Genomic DNA, 13425 nt, shown 5'->3' with positions numbered 1-13425 from the left:
TCCGTTCCCTAGTGAGTAAACAATTAAACGTATGAGCCCAAGGGGACCATTCTTATTCTAATCATCACAACTGATACAAAAAGTTAAAAAGAAAGGAGCATAAGTATTACACTGAAAACAGATTATCCACATACCAATGAAACAAACACACCAGGAATGAGGCACTATAATCAATCCAACTCCATAAACACAAAGTGCCTTCAAAAATTGTTGTAAGATTTATTAGGCGGATCTCTGTGAATTCGAGGACAGCCTGGTCTACAGAGAGAGATCCAGGACAGGCACCAAAACTACACAGAGAAACCCTGTCTGGAAGAAAACAAACAAACAAAAAAACAAGAAACAAAACCAAAGATTTATTTATTTATGTGTATGAGTGTTTTGCCTGCATATATGTGTGTGCATGCATGGTACCAGCAGAGATCCCCTGGAACTGCAGATGGTTGTGAACCCCCATGTGAGTGTAGGGAACAGAACCCAGGTCCTCTACAAGAGCAACAAGTCTCTTAAGCACTGAATCGTCTCTTTAGCCCCTTATTTTATTTATTTATCTATCTATCTTTATTTATTTTAGACGGGGTTTCACTATGTAGCTCTGGTTGGCCTGAAACTTGCTCTACAGTCCAGGCTGGCCTCAAACTCACAGAGATCCACCTGCCTCTGCCTCATGAGTGCTGGGAGTTATCACATTCAGTGCCTTCAAATTTTTAAAGCAAACCTTTCTCTCCCATCACCCCGTCCTGCTTTCTCCTTCCCTCGGAGCAGCTAATCTCTCCATCTGTGCGCCCTTTAGGAACAAACTTCCTTCCTCTGCCTGTTCTGTAGAATGCTCTGTGATACTCACGAGTTCATGATGAGTGTACCACATCAGTAAATGCAGATGTGTGGGTCCCCAGGAACACTGTACCATTGTATGTGTGGATGTTGGGGAGCACATATGTAGGGGTGCTCATGCACTTCACACATCCCCTGTGCAGAGGCCAGAAGTGACCACAAGGTATCTTCCTCAATTCCTTCTCTGCATTGTTTTTGAGACAAGATCTCTCACTGAGCTTGGACCTCGTTCACCAATTGGTTAGAATGGCTGACCAGCAAACCCAGGGTTCCTCCTGTCATTTTCTCCCCAGCACTGAGATTACCTGCTGGCATCACCATGCCTGTTTTCTTATGTGAGTGCTGGGGATCTGAACTCAGGTCCCCAAGTTTACATGAAAGAAGTAGTTTACCAGCTATGGCATCTCACCAGCCCCTGTTTTATTTTTATTTTTATTTATTTTTTTTTTTTTTGAGGCAGAGTCTCATGCACCTAAGACTGGCCTCAAACTCAAGCTCAATGTGTAATCGAGGATGACCTTGAATTCCTGATCCTCCTGCCTCTACTTTCCAAATTCTGGGATTGCATGCCCAGTCTCAGTGTTGCTGGGGGTCAAACCCAGGGCTTTATGTATGCTAAGAAGTGCTCTACCGACTAAGCCACATCCTTGGCCTTCTGAAAACATTTTATTTTACTAATTTTGGGGTCGGAAGGAGTAGGGATGGAGACAGGGCTTCAGTTTGTAGCTCGGGTCGACCTTGAACTGAAGATCCATTGGACCTTAGTCTTCAGTCTCCAGTCCTGGGTCATCTTCTTACCTCAGCTTTCAGGAATCACAGGGGTGGGATGTATTACCATGTTCAGTTTAATTAGTAAAAATTTGGGGGGAGGCTGGAGAGATGGCTCAGAGGTTGAGAGCACTGGCTGTTCTTCCAGAGGACCTGAGTTCAGTTCCCAGCACCCACATGGCAGCTCACAACTATCTATAGTGGGATCTGATTCCCTTTTCTGACCTAAAGTTGTACGTGCAGATAGAAGACTCATATACATAAAATAAACAAATAAATAAATCTTTTTTTTTTTTTGTTTTGTTTTGTTTTTTTTTTTTGTTTTTCGAGACAGGGTTTCTCTGTGTAGCTTTGCGCCTTTCCTGGAACTCACTTGGTAGCCCAGGCTGGCCTCGAACTCACAGAGATCCGCCTGGCTCTGCCTCCCGAGTGCTGGGATTAAAGGCGTGCGCCACCACCGCCCGGCGATAAATCTTTTAAAAAAATAAATAAAATAAAAATTTTGGTGCTGAGGATTGAATTCAGGGCTATGCACATATCAACAATGCTAGACCATGGAGCTGTGATCCCACAGTGTTTAATCTTATATGCTGTTATTAAAAAAAAATAGTTCTGGGCGGTGGTGGCGAACGCCTTTAATCCCAGCACTGAGAGGCAGAGGCAGGCAGATCTCTGTGAGTTCGAGGCCAGCCTGGTCTACAGAGTGAGATCCAGGACAGGCACCAAAACTACACAGAGAAACCCTGTCTCGAAAAACCAAAAAGCCAAAAAACAAAAACAAAACAACTTCATGTATGAGGCCTGCTTATTCTGCGGAGCTTTGCAGAGTTGTATGGGACAGTTGTTAGGATCAGTTTCTTAGAGTTACTGAGTCAAGAATGGCATGCGCAGGACTGCAAAGAGGGCCCAGTGCATAAGACCGCTCAATGCTCTTGTAGAGGACTCAACCCTTTCTCAAATTCTCCCACATTGGAAGGCTCCTGAAACTTTTTCCTGGCCTCCACACAGGCACGGACACACATTCATAGAAATAAAAGCAAGAAATCTTAAGAAATGAGAATATGTACACGTACGGTTTGATCCTTCTGTTGTGCCCACAGCAAGGAAGGCGTGACCCTCTCTGAGAGGTCTGGCAACCGGCCTGGTCCTTTACGGTCTTTGTTTCTGAAGTTAGCCCTGGAGGTTAGACATTCAGCAAAGCCATGCTAACCGTTCCCAGGACCTTCTCGTGGTGTGGCAGGAAGTGTGGTGGCTTCTCAGCGAGAGAAGAACAAGAGGCCTCTATTAGAATGGTATCCGCCAAGAGCACTTCCTTAGTACAGAGTTTGGTTTGCTCTAGGGCAATTCTCTGTAGGCTGATGTGGGACTCAGTCTCCTGTGGGGAAGATGATCTGGGGTCCAGGACGTGCCCAGACTACTTGGTCATTGGTCCCAATTCTTCTCACTTAGTAAATACAGATCACCAATAGCATTTTGTTGTTGTTGAGTGTTATTTCGGCTCATAGCGTGTGTGTACTTGGGGGAGTTGTGAATATGTGTGGGTTGTGCATGCGCACATTCATATTGTGTGGGTGATGGCTGGGCCCTAGAGCTGGATGGCCTGGACTCAAATGTTCTGCTTCCTAGCTGTGTGGCTCAATATGGTGCAGGTGCCACGGTGCACTGATGCAGGTACGTGGAAATCCTGTCACCGGAGGGCTGACAAACCCAGAAGGCTTTCTGGAACAAGAGGTATCTAGACAGGAACCAAGTCTCAAGACACTTGCAGGTTAATCCAGAGGCAAAGTGGCTTTGCCAGAGACCGGCCATTAAATCCCATTATTGGAAAAGCACCTCGGAGAGGCAGAGGCTTCTCTTCTCGGATTTCAACTCAGCAATCACAGGAGTCCCAGGAACTGTGCTCAGCGCTGGGGATGGAGTGAGTGTTGGAGATAAGACGTCAGCTTGAGGCCGATGGGGGAGATGCACTTGAGATGTATGACAAACAGACTCAGCGTGAATGAAATGGCTCCTCCCTGTTGCCAAGTCCAGTGACCTGAGTTAGATTCCCAGAACTCACATGATGGAAGGAGAGAGAAACAACTCCCATGAGATGTCCTTTGACCTCCATCCACATGCGCACTATGGCACTTGGACCACACATACAATGAGTGTAAATTAAAAAACATTCACCTAATGCGGTGGCCTTTGAGCCCAGCATGTGGGAGGCCAAGGCAAATGGCTCTCTGAGTCTGAGACTCGCTTGATCTACAATAGCAAGTTCCTGGATAGCCAGAGCTATACCATGAGACCTTGTCTCAAACAAACAAAGTAAATTAAATTTGGAAAAAGAAAGAAAAAAAGAACAGACCCTGTTGAGATCTGCCAGAGGAAGGCACAAAGCGTCCCAGCCCAAGAGCAGTGAATTCCACTGCTAGGTGTGAGGAAGTTTTGCAAAGCAAATGTTTGTAAGAACTGAGGGCAGTCAGGCCTGGCGGCTCATGCCTGTGATCCCAGCACCCAGGAGGCTGAGCAGGATTGGAGGTCAGCCGAAGCTAGCTAGTGAGTTCCAGGCTAGCCTTGACTCTGGTCAGCCCCTGACTCAAAAACAAACAAAACCTATTAGCCAGTAGGAAAGGGAAGATACCCGGGGTGGGGACGCTGAGGTGTCACAGTGTCAAAGCCGATGCTCCAGCAAGGGGGAGAGAAACTGTCTCGTGTGGCCATGTGGCCTGTACCTGGAAACGGGACAGGTCAGCAGGGCTGGGTCTTTTGGACCAAGGCCAGGAATGAGAGGACTTGAAATAGCCTGCTCCTTGTATTTCCCTGAAGGGGCCGTGGGAAGGCAATGCAGGGTTCTGGCCTAGAGGGAGGAGAGCTGTGTTCTAAGAGACTGGTCTGGAAGGCACAGGCTCCTGCACTCCACTCAATGGGGAGGTCAGTGGTCTGGTCTAGGCCAGAGGAAGTGGGCGCAGAAAGGGAGGAGGCAGTGCTTGTCAGCTGACCCGAAATCCAAGGCCTGATGCTATTCCCTGGTGGCTTCCAGGGAGATGTCTAATATGCCTAAGATAATAAAGGCTCCTGACACTGGCCAGCAGCAACCTGATAGGCTTGTTGATGCTGACTAGGGAGCCCATGTTGAGAGCCACTGAATTATTAGAGGAGGAAAGAGCGCAGTTATTAAAGGGGAATGACTTATTTCATCTCCTGCTTCCTGACTGTGGCTAGGACGTGACCAGCGGTCTCAGGCTCCTGCTACCCAGACTCCCTGCCATTGTAGATTGTACCCTTGAACTGGGAGCCAAAAGCAAGCCCTTCCTTTAAAAAATTCATTCATTCATTCATTCATTCATTCATCCATTCATCCATTCATTCATTAAAATTAAAAAAAAAAAAAACAAAAAAAACATTAAATCTGGGGCTGGAGAGAGCACTGGCTGCTCTTCCAGAGGTCTTGAGTTCAATTCTCATCACCCACATGGCAGCTCACAACTGTCTGTAACTGTTGTCCCATGGGACACAATGCCCTTTTCTGGTGTGCAGATATACATGCAGATAAAACACCCATATACACACACAAATCATAAAAAAGAAAAGACTTAATTCACTTTATTTTTCTTGTATAAAAACCCTTATGTGGTGGCTACATCTGGGGTCTAGGTCCCCTGAACAGAGACTCTGGTGCCGGTTTTCATAAGATGCTCAATGAATTCCTGATAATGAGACTTGGTGAACGCAGTCTCTTTCCAGAGGTCGGGGGTCAGGTAGCTGGAGGTCTTGGAGACGATGGCATCACAGGTGGCCTTGGCAAAGATGCCCAGGGTGGCAGGGCAGCCCCTGGCTAATGTGTGACTGTCATCAACACCGGCCATCATCACCAGCTTCTTGGGCACCAGAGCATAGAAGACACCAGTGCATCTGGGGACAGGGGTGAGGTGCACCAGCACAGCCATGGCAGCCTGTCACCTTGCATGGGACACTGGGGGCTCGCCGGTCTCGTTCCCCAGGAGCCTCTCCACACAGGAACAATGGAAAGCTCGGCCGAGAGGATGGCCCCTTACATGACCATTGTAGTCTCCAACAGTGACAAAACCCTAGTCCGCTGGCCAGCCCAAGTCTGCTTCTGCACTGGCATGATCTTTAGAACCTCATCCTTTGGGGATGTGCCAGGAAAAAGTCAATAATCTCTCATTCCTTGATGGGCAGGCAGAATAGGTAGATCTCCTCCAGGGACTTGGAGCCGGGGATCCACTCCTGAAGCTTTACCTCCCTGAGCCCCTGTGGCCTCGACCTAGGACATGACCTCTCAACATGACCACAGCCCCAAAGAACTCTGCTGAATGTTCCTCGGAAGTCCCAGGGGGCCTCCTAATTAATTCTGCCCGCCCCCACTCCTCAAGGCCCTCCCTCTGCATCTCCCAGCTCCTATCTGCCATTTGGTGTTTTCCTGAAGAAGAAGCAGAAGCCTGGAACGGAGATCTGCCTCCTCTGCCTCCCCGGTGCTGTGTTTAAAGGCCTGCGCCACCACCGCCCCGCCAAATAAATCTTTTTAAAAAGAACATTAAATAAAGGACTGGTGTGATGACTGAGGGGTTGCGTGTTTGCTGCTCAGTCGTGAGGACTGGAGTTCAGATCCCAGCGTTCACGTAACAACCTGATGTCCCTCAGACGCCTGGACCTCCAGCTTGGAGTGATCTCATGCCCCTGCCTCTGACCCTGCACACACCCACACATAGGCACATGCACCTTGCCCAGGTACACATACCCATGTGCATGCACATGGGCGAGCACACACACACACACACACACACACACACACACACACACACACACACACACTATTGTTTTTCCTTCAAGGGAACAATATATAAAGTACACAATCCCCTGAAGAGTGTATCAAGCTGGCCATGGTGGCACACTCCTGTAATCTCTGTAGTTGGGAAATGGACTGATAAAGGAGAAAAAAAAAATTCAAGGTCAGCCTGGGCTACCTGATTCGGTCTCAGAAGACAAACAACAACAAAGGTTGTCAGTGTAAGGTGTAGGCCTCCTAATAATCTTGATTCTTTCCACAAGACACAGGGAGGAGCGGAAGGAGGAACGGAAGGGAGATCACAGGCAGAGGACAACGTGGCAAAACTACGGAGGGAAGAAGACATCGGGAAGGAGGACTGGCCAGCTGGGTGAGCAGCCGACTGCCTAATAACCTCGGAATTGTGTAGCGCTAGGTTCAGATCTCAGGCAAACCTGTGGACTATTCTCCGCCGTCCTGTCAGCTGGGGATCCGTGAATGGATGTCACTGTACCTGCTGTATCTTAGATCTTGTTGCTCTGGATATTTGAATGAAGTCTGATTTTTCTAAACTGTCCTGCAGATGTGCTGGCACAGAGAAGGCGCTTCAGCCGAAGGGGATACTGTGATCATCATCGGTATCGTAACTGCGATCATCATCAGCGTCATTACTCAAAGTCTGCAGATGGCTATTTGTTGGGGATTCACAGTGGCTGCTTGGTCACAGCTCCAGCCGTCCTTTTAGACCTTTCTGGTCCTTGACCCATGGTATCTGGCACCTCAGCACAGGGACTGTTCCTGTGCCATCTGCCTGCTTCCTCAGCCCCAGGCTTTGTCACTGCAGGGCCCGGCCAGGCTCCAGCGGCACCAAGGGCAGACCATGGGACAGTCTCATCCCCCCAGCCCCCACCATCTGACGCCCTCCAGTCGGCACAGGGCATCCTGCATCCTCTCATTTGGGAACAGGTCTGTGCTGTAGACTCAGGAGTGACTCAGTTTTACTTCTCTGTCCTGAAAACCACCCTGGGGAGGAGATGAGAAACACGAACTAGAAGAGGTGAGATCCCTTCACACCGCCACTTCTCCTTCCTCGTCCTTTTTCTTCCTCTGTGGCTGGTGCGAACTTCTCTTTCCCATCTCTAGTGGGAAGCAGAGCAGAGTCTGTGGGAAGCTGGGAGCGACGCCTCCCCTTTCTGGAGTCTCCTGGCTGCCACACAGCACAGAACTCTCTCCAGCACCGGACCGAACATATCCACTTGCTTGTCCCGTAGACTTCGCAAAGGCAGTGTTCAGAAGTGACTTGGGACTGGGCGGAGTGGTGTATGGTGCATACCTGGAGTTGCAGTACTGAAGAGACTGAGGCAGGGGGATTGCAGGAGGATTGTAACCAGCCTGGGTTACGGAGTGAGACTATCTCAAAACAAAACAACTAAAATTTGGGGGCTGGAGAGATGGCTCAGCAGTAAGAGCACTGGCTGCTCTTCCAGAGGACCTGGGTTTGATCTCCAGCACCCACATGGTGGCTCACAGCCTTCTGCAACTAACTCCAGTTCCAGAGGAGCCAATGCCCTCTTTTGACCTCTGCAGCCATTGCACACATTCGTGCAGTCAAAAATATCCATACATATATAATACATCAAATTCTAAGTTAAGTCAAACAAACAAGCAAAAACTGCCTGGGCCTGTTTTTAGTTCCATGCACATGCCTTTAATTCCAGCAGAGTCAGGTAGATCTCCATGAGTTCAAGGACAGCCTACAAGGTCTACATAGCAAGTTCCAGGCCAGCCAGGGTTACTTAGAGATACACTGTCCTAAAACAAAACCAAAATGAAACAAAACAAACAGAAACCCCAACAAAATATACACACAAGATAAATAAAGTTAATTAACTAAAAAGTCCAAAGAAGAAAAACAGAATAGACACACAATAAACAGATAAACTCAATGTAATAAATAACCTAAAAAAGAGCAACAACAAAACATAAACGTGAACACAGGAGTCAAGACTGCCTATGCCGGGCGGTGGTGGTGCACGCCTTTAATCCCAGCACTCAGGAGGCAGAGCCAGGCGGATCTCTGTGAGTTCGAGGCCAGCCTGGTCTACAGAGCGAGATCCAGGAGAGGCGCAAAGCTACACAGAGAAACCCTGTCTCAAAAAAAAAAAAAACAAAAAACCAAACAAACAAGACTGCCCTTTTTCAGCCTGAAGAGGTCGCTGTCATCAGCGTCGTTGCCTTTCCTCTCCCGCAGTGCTGGTGTCCGATAAGCCGTGGAGTCCTCCGAGCAGCCCTGAATCCAGTTCTGTTCTCTCCCTCCAGCCCTTTACTCACCTCAGCTCTGCAGGGGTCACCACTTGTCCTTCCCAGACCCACTCTCCCCTGCTAGGTGCTGGTGCTCTAGACCCTTGATCCTTGGCAGAGACTCTCACTCCCTGGGGACTTGGATAAACGGCATGAAGGGACCCATAAGAGATGAGGTGGGAAGGAGATGAAATTGGAGTGTCCCCAGGAGAGGCTGTGAGCCCACGACCCCTGCTCTCGTCATGTGGGCCCTGACCCAGGCCTGCAGCCCTCTCCATTTCCAGCTAAGACTGTCTTCTCCTTGCCTTATTAGTGCTCAGAGAAGAATGGCTACCTGCTTGCTAGTCCAGGGACACCCTGGTTGGCCACTGTCCTGGTTTGCTCTCTATGGCTGTAATAGACATCATGACCAAAATCAACTTGGGGAAGAAGGTTGTTTACCTTATAGGAACTCACGCGGGAACCTGGAGGTCAGACCTGAAGCAGAGGCCCCGGGGAGCTTTGCTTACTGGCCTGCTCTCCATGGCTTGCTCAGTTTGCTGTTTTACACAACCCAAGACCCCCTGCCCAGAGGTGTCACCTCCCATAATCGCTTGGGCCCTCTCACATCAATCATTAATCAAGAAAATGTCCCAGAAGACTTGCCGAGAGGCCAATCGGATGGAGGCATTGTCTCAACTGAGGCTCCCTCTTCCCAGATGACCCTCCTGTGTCAAGGTGACAGAAAGCTAACCAATACAGTCACCCTCATTAAGTGGTTCTTAACCAGGGATCCAGGTGGGTCAAGAGATCAGTTCTTGTCACCAGCCAGGTTCTCGTCCCACCCTCCTCCAAGAATGGAGTGGGCAGACAGGGAAGAGTGCAAATGGGAGGTACTTCGCTGCCAATTTGAGATTAACAAACTTGTACAAGGCCAAGCAACTTTTTTTTTTTTTTAAAAGATTTATTTATTTATTATGTACACAGAAGACGGCGCCAGATCTCATTACAGATGGTTGTGAGCCCCCATGTGGTTGCTGGGAATTGAACTCAGGACCTCTGGAAGAACAGTCAGTGCTCTTAACCTCTGAGCCATCTCTCCAGCCCAAGGCCAAGCAACTTAAAACAGATTGCAATGTAAACTTTCTTTTTCTTTTTCAAAATTCAGGTTTTTAATTTACAAATTTTTTCCTGCAAAAGACCTTTGACAATCATTTCAATATGTAGTGTGTGTGTGTGTGTGTGTGTGTATTGTTTATTTTGAAACAGGGTTTCTCTGTGTAACCCTGGCTATCCTGGCATTCATTTTGTAGACCAGACTAGCCTTGAACTTAGAGATTCACCTGCCTCTGTCTCCTGAGTGCTGGGACTAAAGGTATTTGCCACCATGACCAGCTTTCAAACTTTAAATATATTAAAATTTTTTTTTAAATTTTAGACTTATTTATTTTATGTGTATGAATGTTTTGCCTCCTTGTATGTCTATGAACCAAATACGTGCCTGCTGCCCAAAGAGGGAGTTAGATCCCTTGGAACTGGAGTTACAGATGAATGGGTCATGACGTGGGTGCTGGGAACTGAACCTGGGTCCTCCTCTTCAAGAGCAAGCAGTTCTCTTAACCACTGAACCATCTCTCCAGCCACCTGCATCTTGGAACTGAAATGAAACAGCCTTCACAGTGTGGGGTAGCCCACACAATTCAAGGGATGATCTCTGCGATGGACAAGATGGCCTCACAATACGGGATGGTCCTCACTCACCGCGCACTGAGGGATTCCCCAGATGAGCAGGAGGACATCATATCCACAGCAAGATGCCAGCAGCACAGCTCTCACTACAGGGGATCCTGTAGCTTCGAGTTTACTGCCCTGTCACCAGGCTGTGAGTGGCTCATCATTTGCACTCCTGGAAGGGACTGTTTTGAAGTACTAGCACTGGAAGCAGGGTTTAAGTGTGATTCACACCACTGTACCACTGGGCTATGAATATCCAGGCTTGCAGGTGATTCTGTGCATGTGCCCCGTCTCTTGAAAGCACTCTGATGCAGCCAATCACTTTCACTTTCTTCCTCCCTAACCACTCCCCATACAGATACAGGGCTCCACATCGCTTTCTCTCTCCCACTTTTCCTTTCCCTTTGTTCTGCTCTATGATTGTTGATTGTTTTTGAGACAGGGTATCCCGAATTCCAGGTGAGTCTTGAGCTTGGTATATATAACTTGAACTCCTGATTCTCCTGCTTTTGCATCCTGAATACTGGGATTACAAGCCCATGCACCCTGCTCATACTCAGCATATATGTTGATTTAAATTTAAAAACTTAGCAAATGGGCTGTTTTTTTTTTTTTTAATCTATTAATTTATTTTTTGGTTTTTTTGAGACAGAGTTTCTCTGTGTAGCTTTGTGCCTTTCCTGGAACTCACTTGGTAGCCCAGGCTGGCCCCGAACTCACAGAGATCCACCTGGCTCTGCCTCCCAAGTGCTGGGATTAAAGGCGTGCGCCACCACCGCCCTGTGGTTTTTTATTGTTAACTTGGCACAACCAAAGTCACTTGGAAAGAGAGAGCCTCAATTGAAGTAGTGCCTTGATCAGATTGGCCTGCCTCTGCAGCCCGTGTCTGTGGGGCATTGTCTTGATTGATGATGGATGTGGGTGGGTGGGCTCAGCCCATTGTGGGTGGCACCATCCCTAGGCAGGTGAGTCTGGGGCCTGTGTAAGCAAGCTAGTGCACGAGCCAGAGAACAAGGCAGTAAGCAGTATTCATTCGTCCTCTATGGCTTTTTGTTCTGTTCTTGCTCTGACTTCCCTCCGTGATGAACTGTAACCTGGAACTGTGAGCTGAAATCAACCCTTTCCTTCCTCAAGTTGCTATTGGTCAGAGTGTTTAATCCTAGCAGTAGACTAGCACAGAAATGAAGCCTGGTATGGAGACAGATGTTTATGAACGAAGTACTCAGGAGGCTGAGGCAGGAGGATGGAAAGTTTGAGGCCAGCGTGACCTACATAGTGAGACCCGGTCTTACACATAATAAGGGTCTTGTTTCAATGGGAAAGGGGGTACTCTATGGATTTAGGTCAATTGGTAGAATGCTTGGCTAGCATGCGTCAAGCCCTGGTTAGATTTCCCAGTATGTAAAAGCTGGGGCGGGGATAATACATAAAATAAAGTAAAAATTCAGTCCTCATTGCTGGAGGTGGCTTGCGGCTCTATTTGTTTTTAGTGTAAGTATAGACTGTTTCCGTCATTGTAGAAACTTCTATTGGACAGCATTGTTTTAGAATTTCTCTCACATTTAAGTTAAAAAAAAAAAAAAAAAAAAAAAAAAACCTTGCAAAAACAAATCAAAAATCCATGTAGTCTCAACTTTCTCCATTTCTACTCTGGGAGCATTGCCCTTTAAACATAGTTCTCCATCTTACTCTGTCAGCCGGTTCTCTTGGATCTTTCCACATCAGCGCACAGCAATGTTCCTCGTTCTTTATTTTCAGTGGCAGCGCATTCCAGGAAATGGGGCACGTTATTGGAGCAGACCCCACTAGTGGACGAAAGGTCACTGGCCATCTTTTGCTTATGCAGACAGTGCAGTGGTGGAAAGGACGGCCTTTGTTCCCATGTCATCTTGCCTATGTGTAAACGTCCATCAAAAACGACCAGAGGAATCAATTCTAGCGCACCAACTGGATCATGCTCCTGTGCCCGTGGAGCGCACACTGCTCCTGCTCTCCTCCCAAGCCCCTGGAAACATCCTGCCCAGCTCTCCATCTAGGCTCAGCTCGGGCTTCCCCTCACTAGGATCACATTCCCTTTCTCAGGCTGGAACCCTGTGCGGGAGGCATGAGGCTGCATCTCCAGGGCCTGGCCCAGGCCAGGCACTTGGCCAAGCCTCGATCCATGTCTGCAGAAGTCTGAGCCAGGCGTGGAGCTCTAGATGCCTGTGTTTTCCTTTATTTATTTTTTAATTGTGTGTGTGTGTGTGTGCGCGCGCGCGCGCGCACACAGTGTTCCTGAGAGCATGCATGTAGGCAAGGGTCAAGAAGGCCAGAAGAGGGGGGTCAGTCGGATCCCCGGAGAATCTTTAGGATAAAATAGCGAGGGCTGTGACATGGCTCAGCTGTGGAGCACTTGCCTAATACATGTGAGGCCTTGGGTCGAAAGCCCAGCATCTACCTCCCCCTCAAACAAACAAAGCACCAAGTGCAAAGCAGAACTTTCTCCTTCAGTGGAAGTAGGTCTACTCTCTATGTGGTTCAGCACCATCCAATGTTTTAATACATTTGCTCATCCATCTTTTCTTCTCTTTCTTCCTTCCTTTCTTCCTTCCTTTCTTTCTTCCTTCCTTCCTTCCTTCCTTCCTTCCTTCCTTCCTTCCTTCCTTCCTTCCTTCCTTTCTTTCTTTCTTTCTTTCTTTCTTTCTTTTTTTAATTGGTCTCTGCATAGCCCTGGCTGTTTTAGGAAGCGCAGTGATTAAAGGCATGCACCACCACGTTGGGCTTTTATCCACTGTTTAAAGTCATCTCACAGGCTTGGCAGTGGTGGCACATGCCTGTGACCCCAGCACTGGGGAGGTAGAGGCAGACAGATCTCTGTGAGTTCAAGGTCAGCCTGGTCTTCATAGTGAGTTCCAGGACAACCAGAGTTACATAGTAAGGCCCTGACTTGAAAAAAAATAAAAAAGAAAGAAAATGCAGGGCTGGAGAGTTAGCTCAGCGGTTAAAGCACTTGCTGATCCAGCAGAGGACCTGGGTTCAGTTCCCAGCACCTCCATGGC

The 13425-nt window shown here is 48.1% G+C and overlaps 1 pseudogene; it reads right to left on the bottom strand.

Moving 5' to 3' along the window:
* Positions 1 to 5237: 5237 nt before the first annotated feature.
* LOC121829681 (small ribosomal subunit protein uS5 pseudogene) lies at positions 5238 to 7042 on the bottom strand (annotated as a pseudogene).
* Between the last annotated feature and the right edge of the window lie 6383 nt (positions 7043 to 13425).

Source organism: Peromyscus maniculatus, chromosome 5, assembly GCF_049852395.1.
Source record: "Peromyscus maniculatus bairdii isolate BWxNUB_F1_BW_parent chromosome 5, HU_Pman_BW_mat_3.1, whole genome shotgun sequence".
Lineage (NCBI taxonomy): Eukaryota > Metazoa > Chordata > Mammalia > Rodentia > Cricetidae > Peromyscus > Peromyscus maniculatus.
This window is presented reverse-complemented; position numbering and strand designations above follow the sequence as displayed.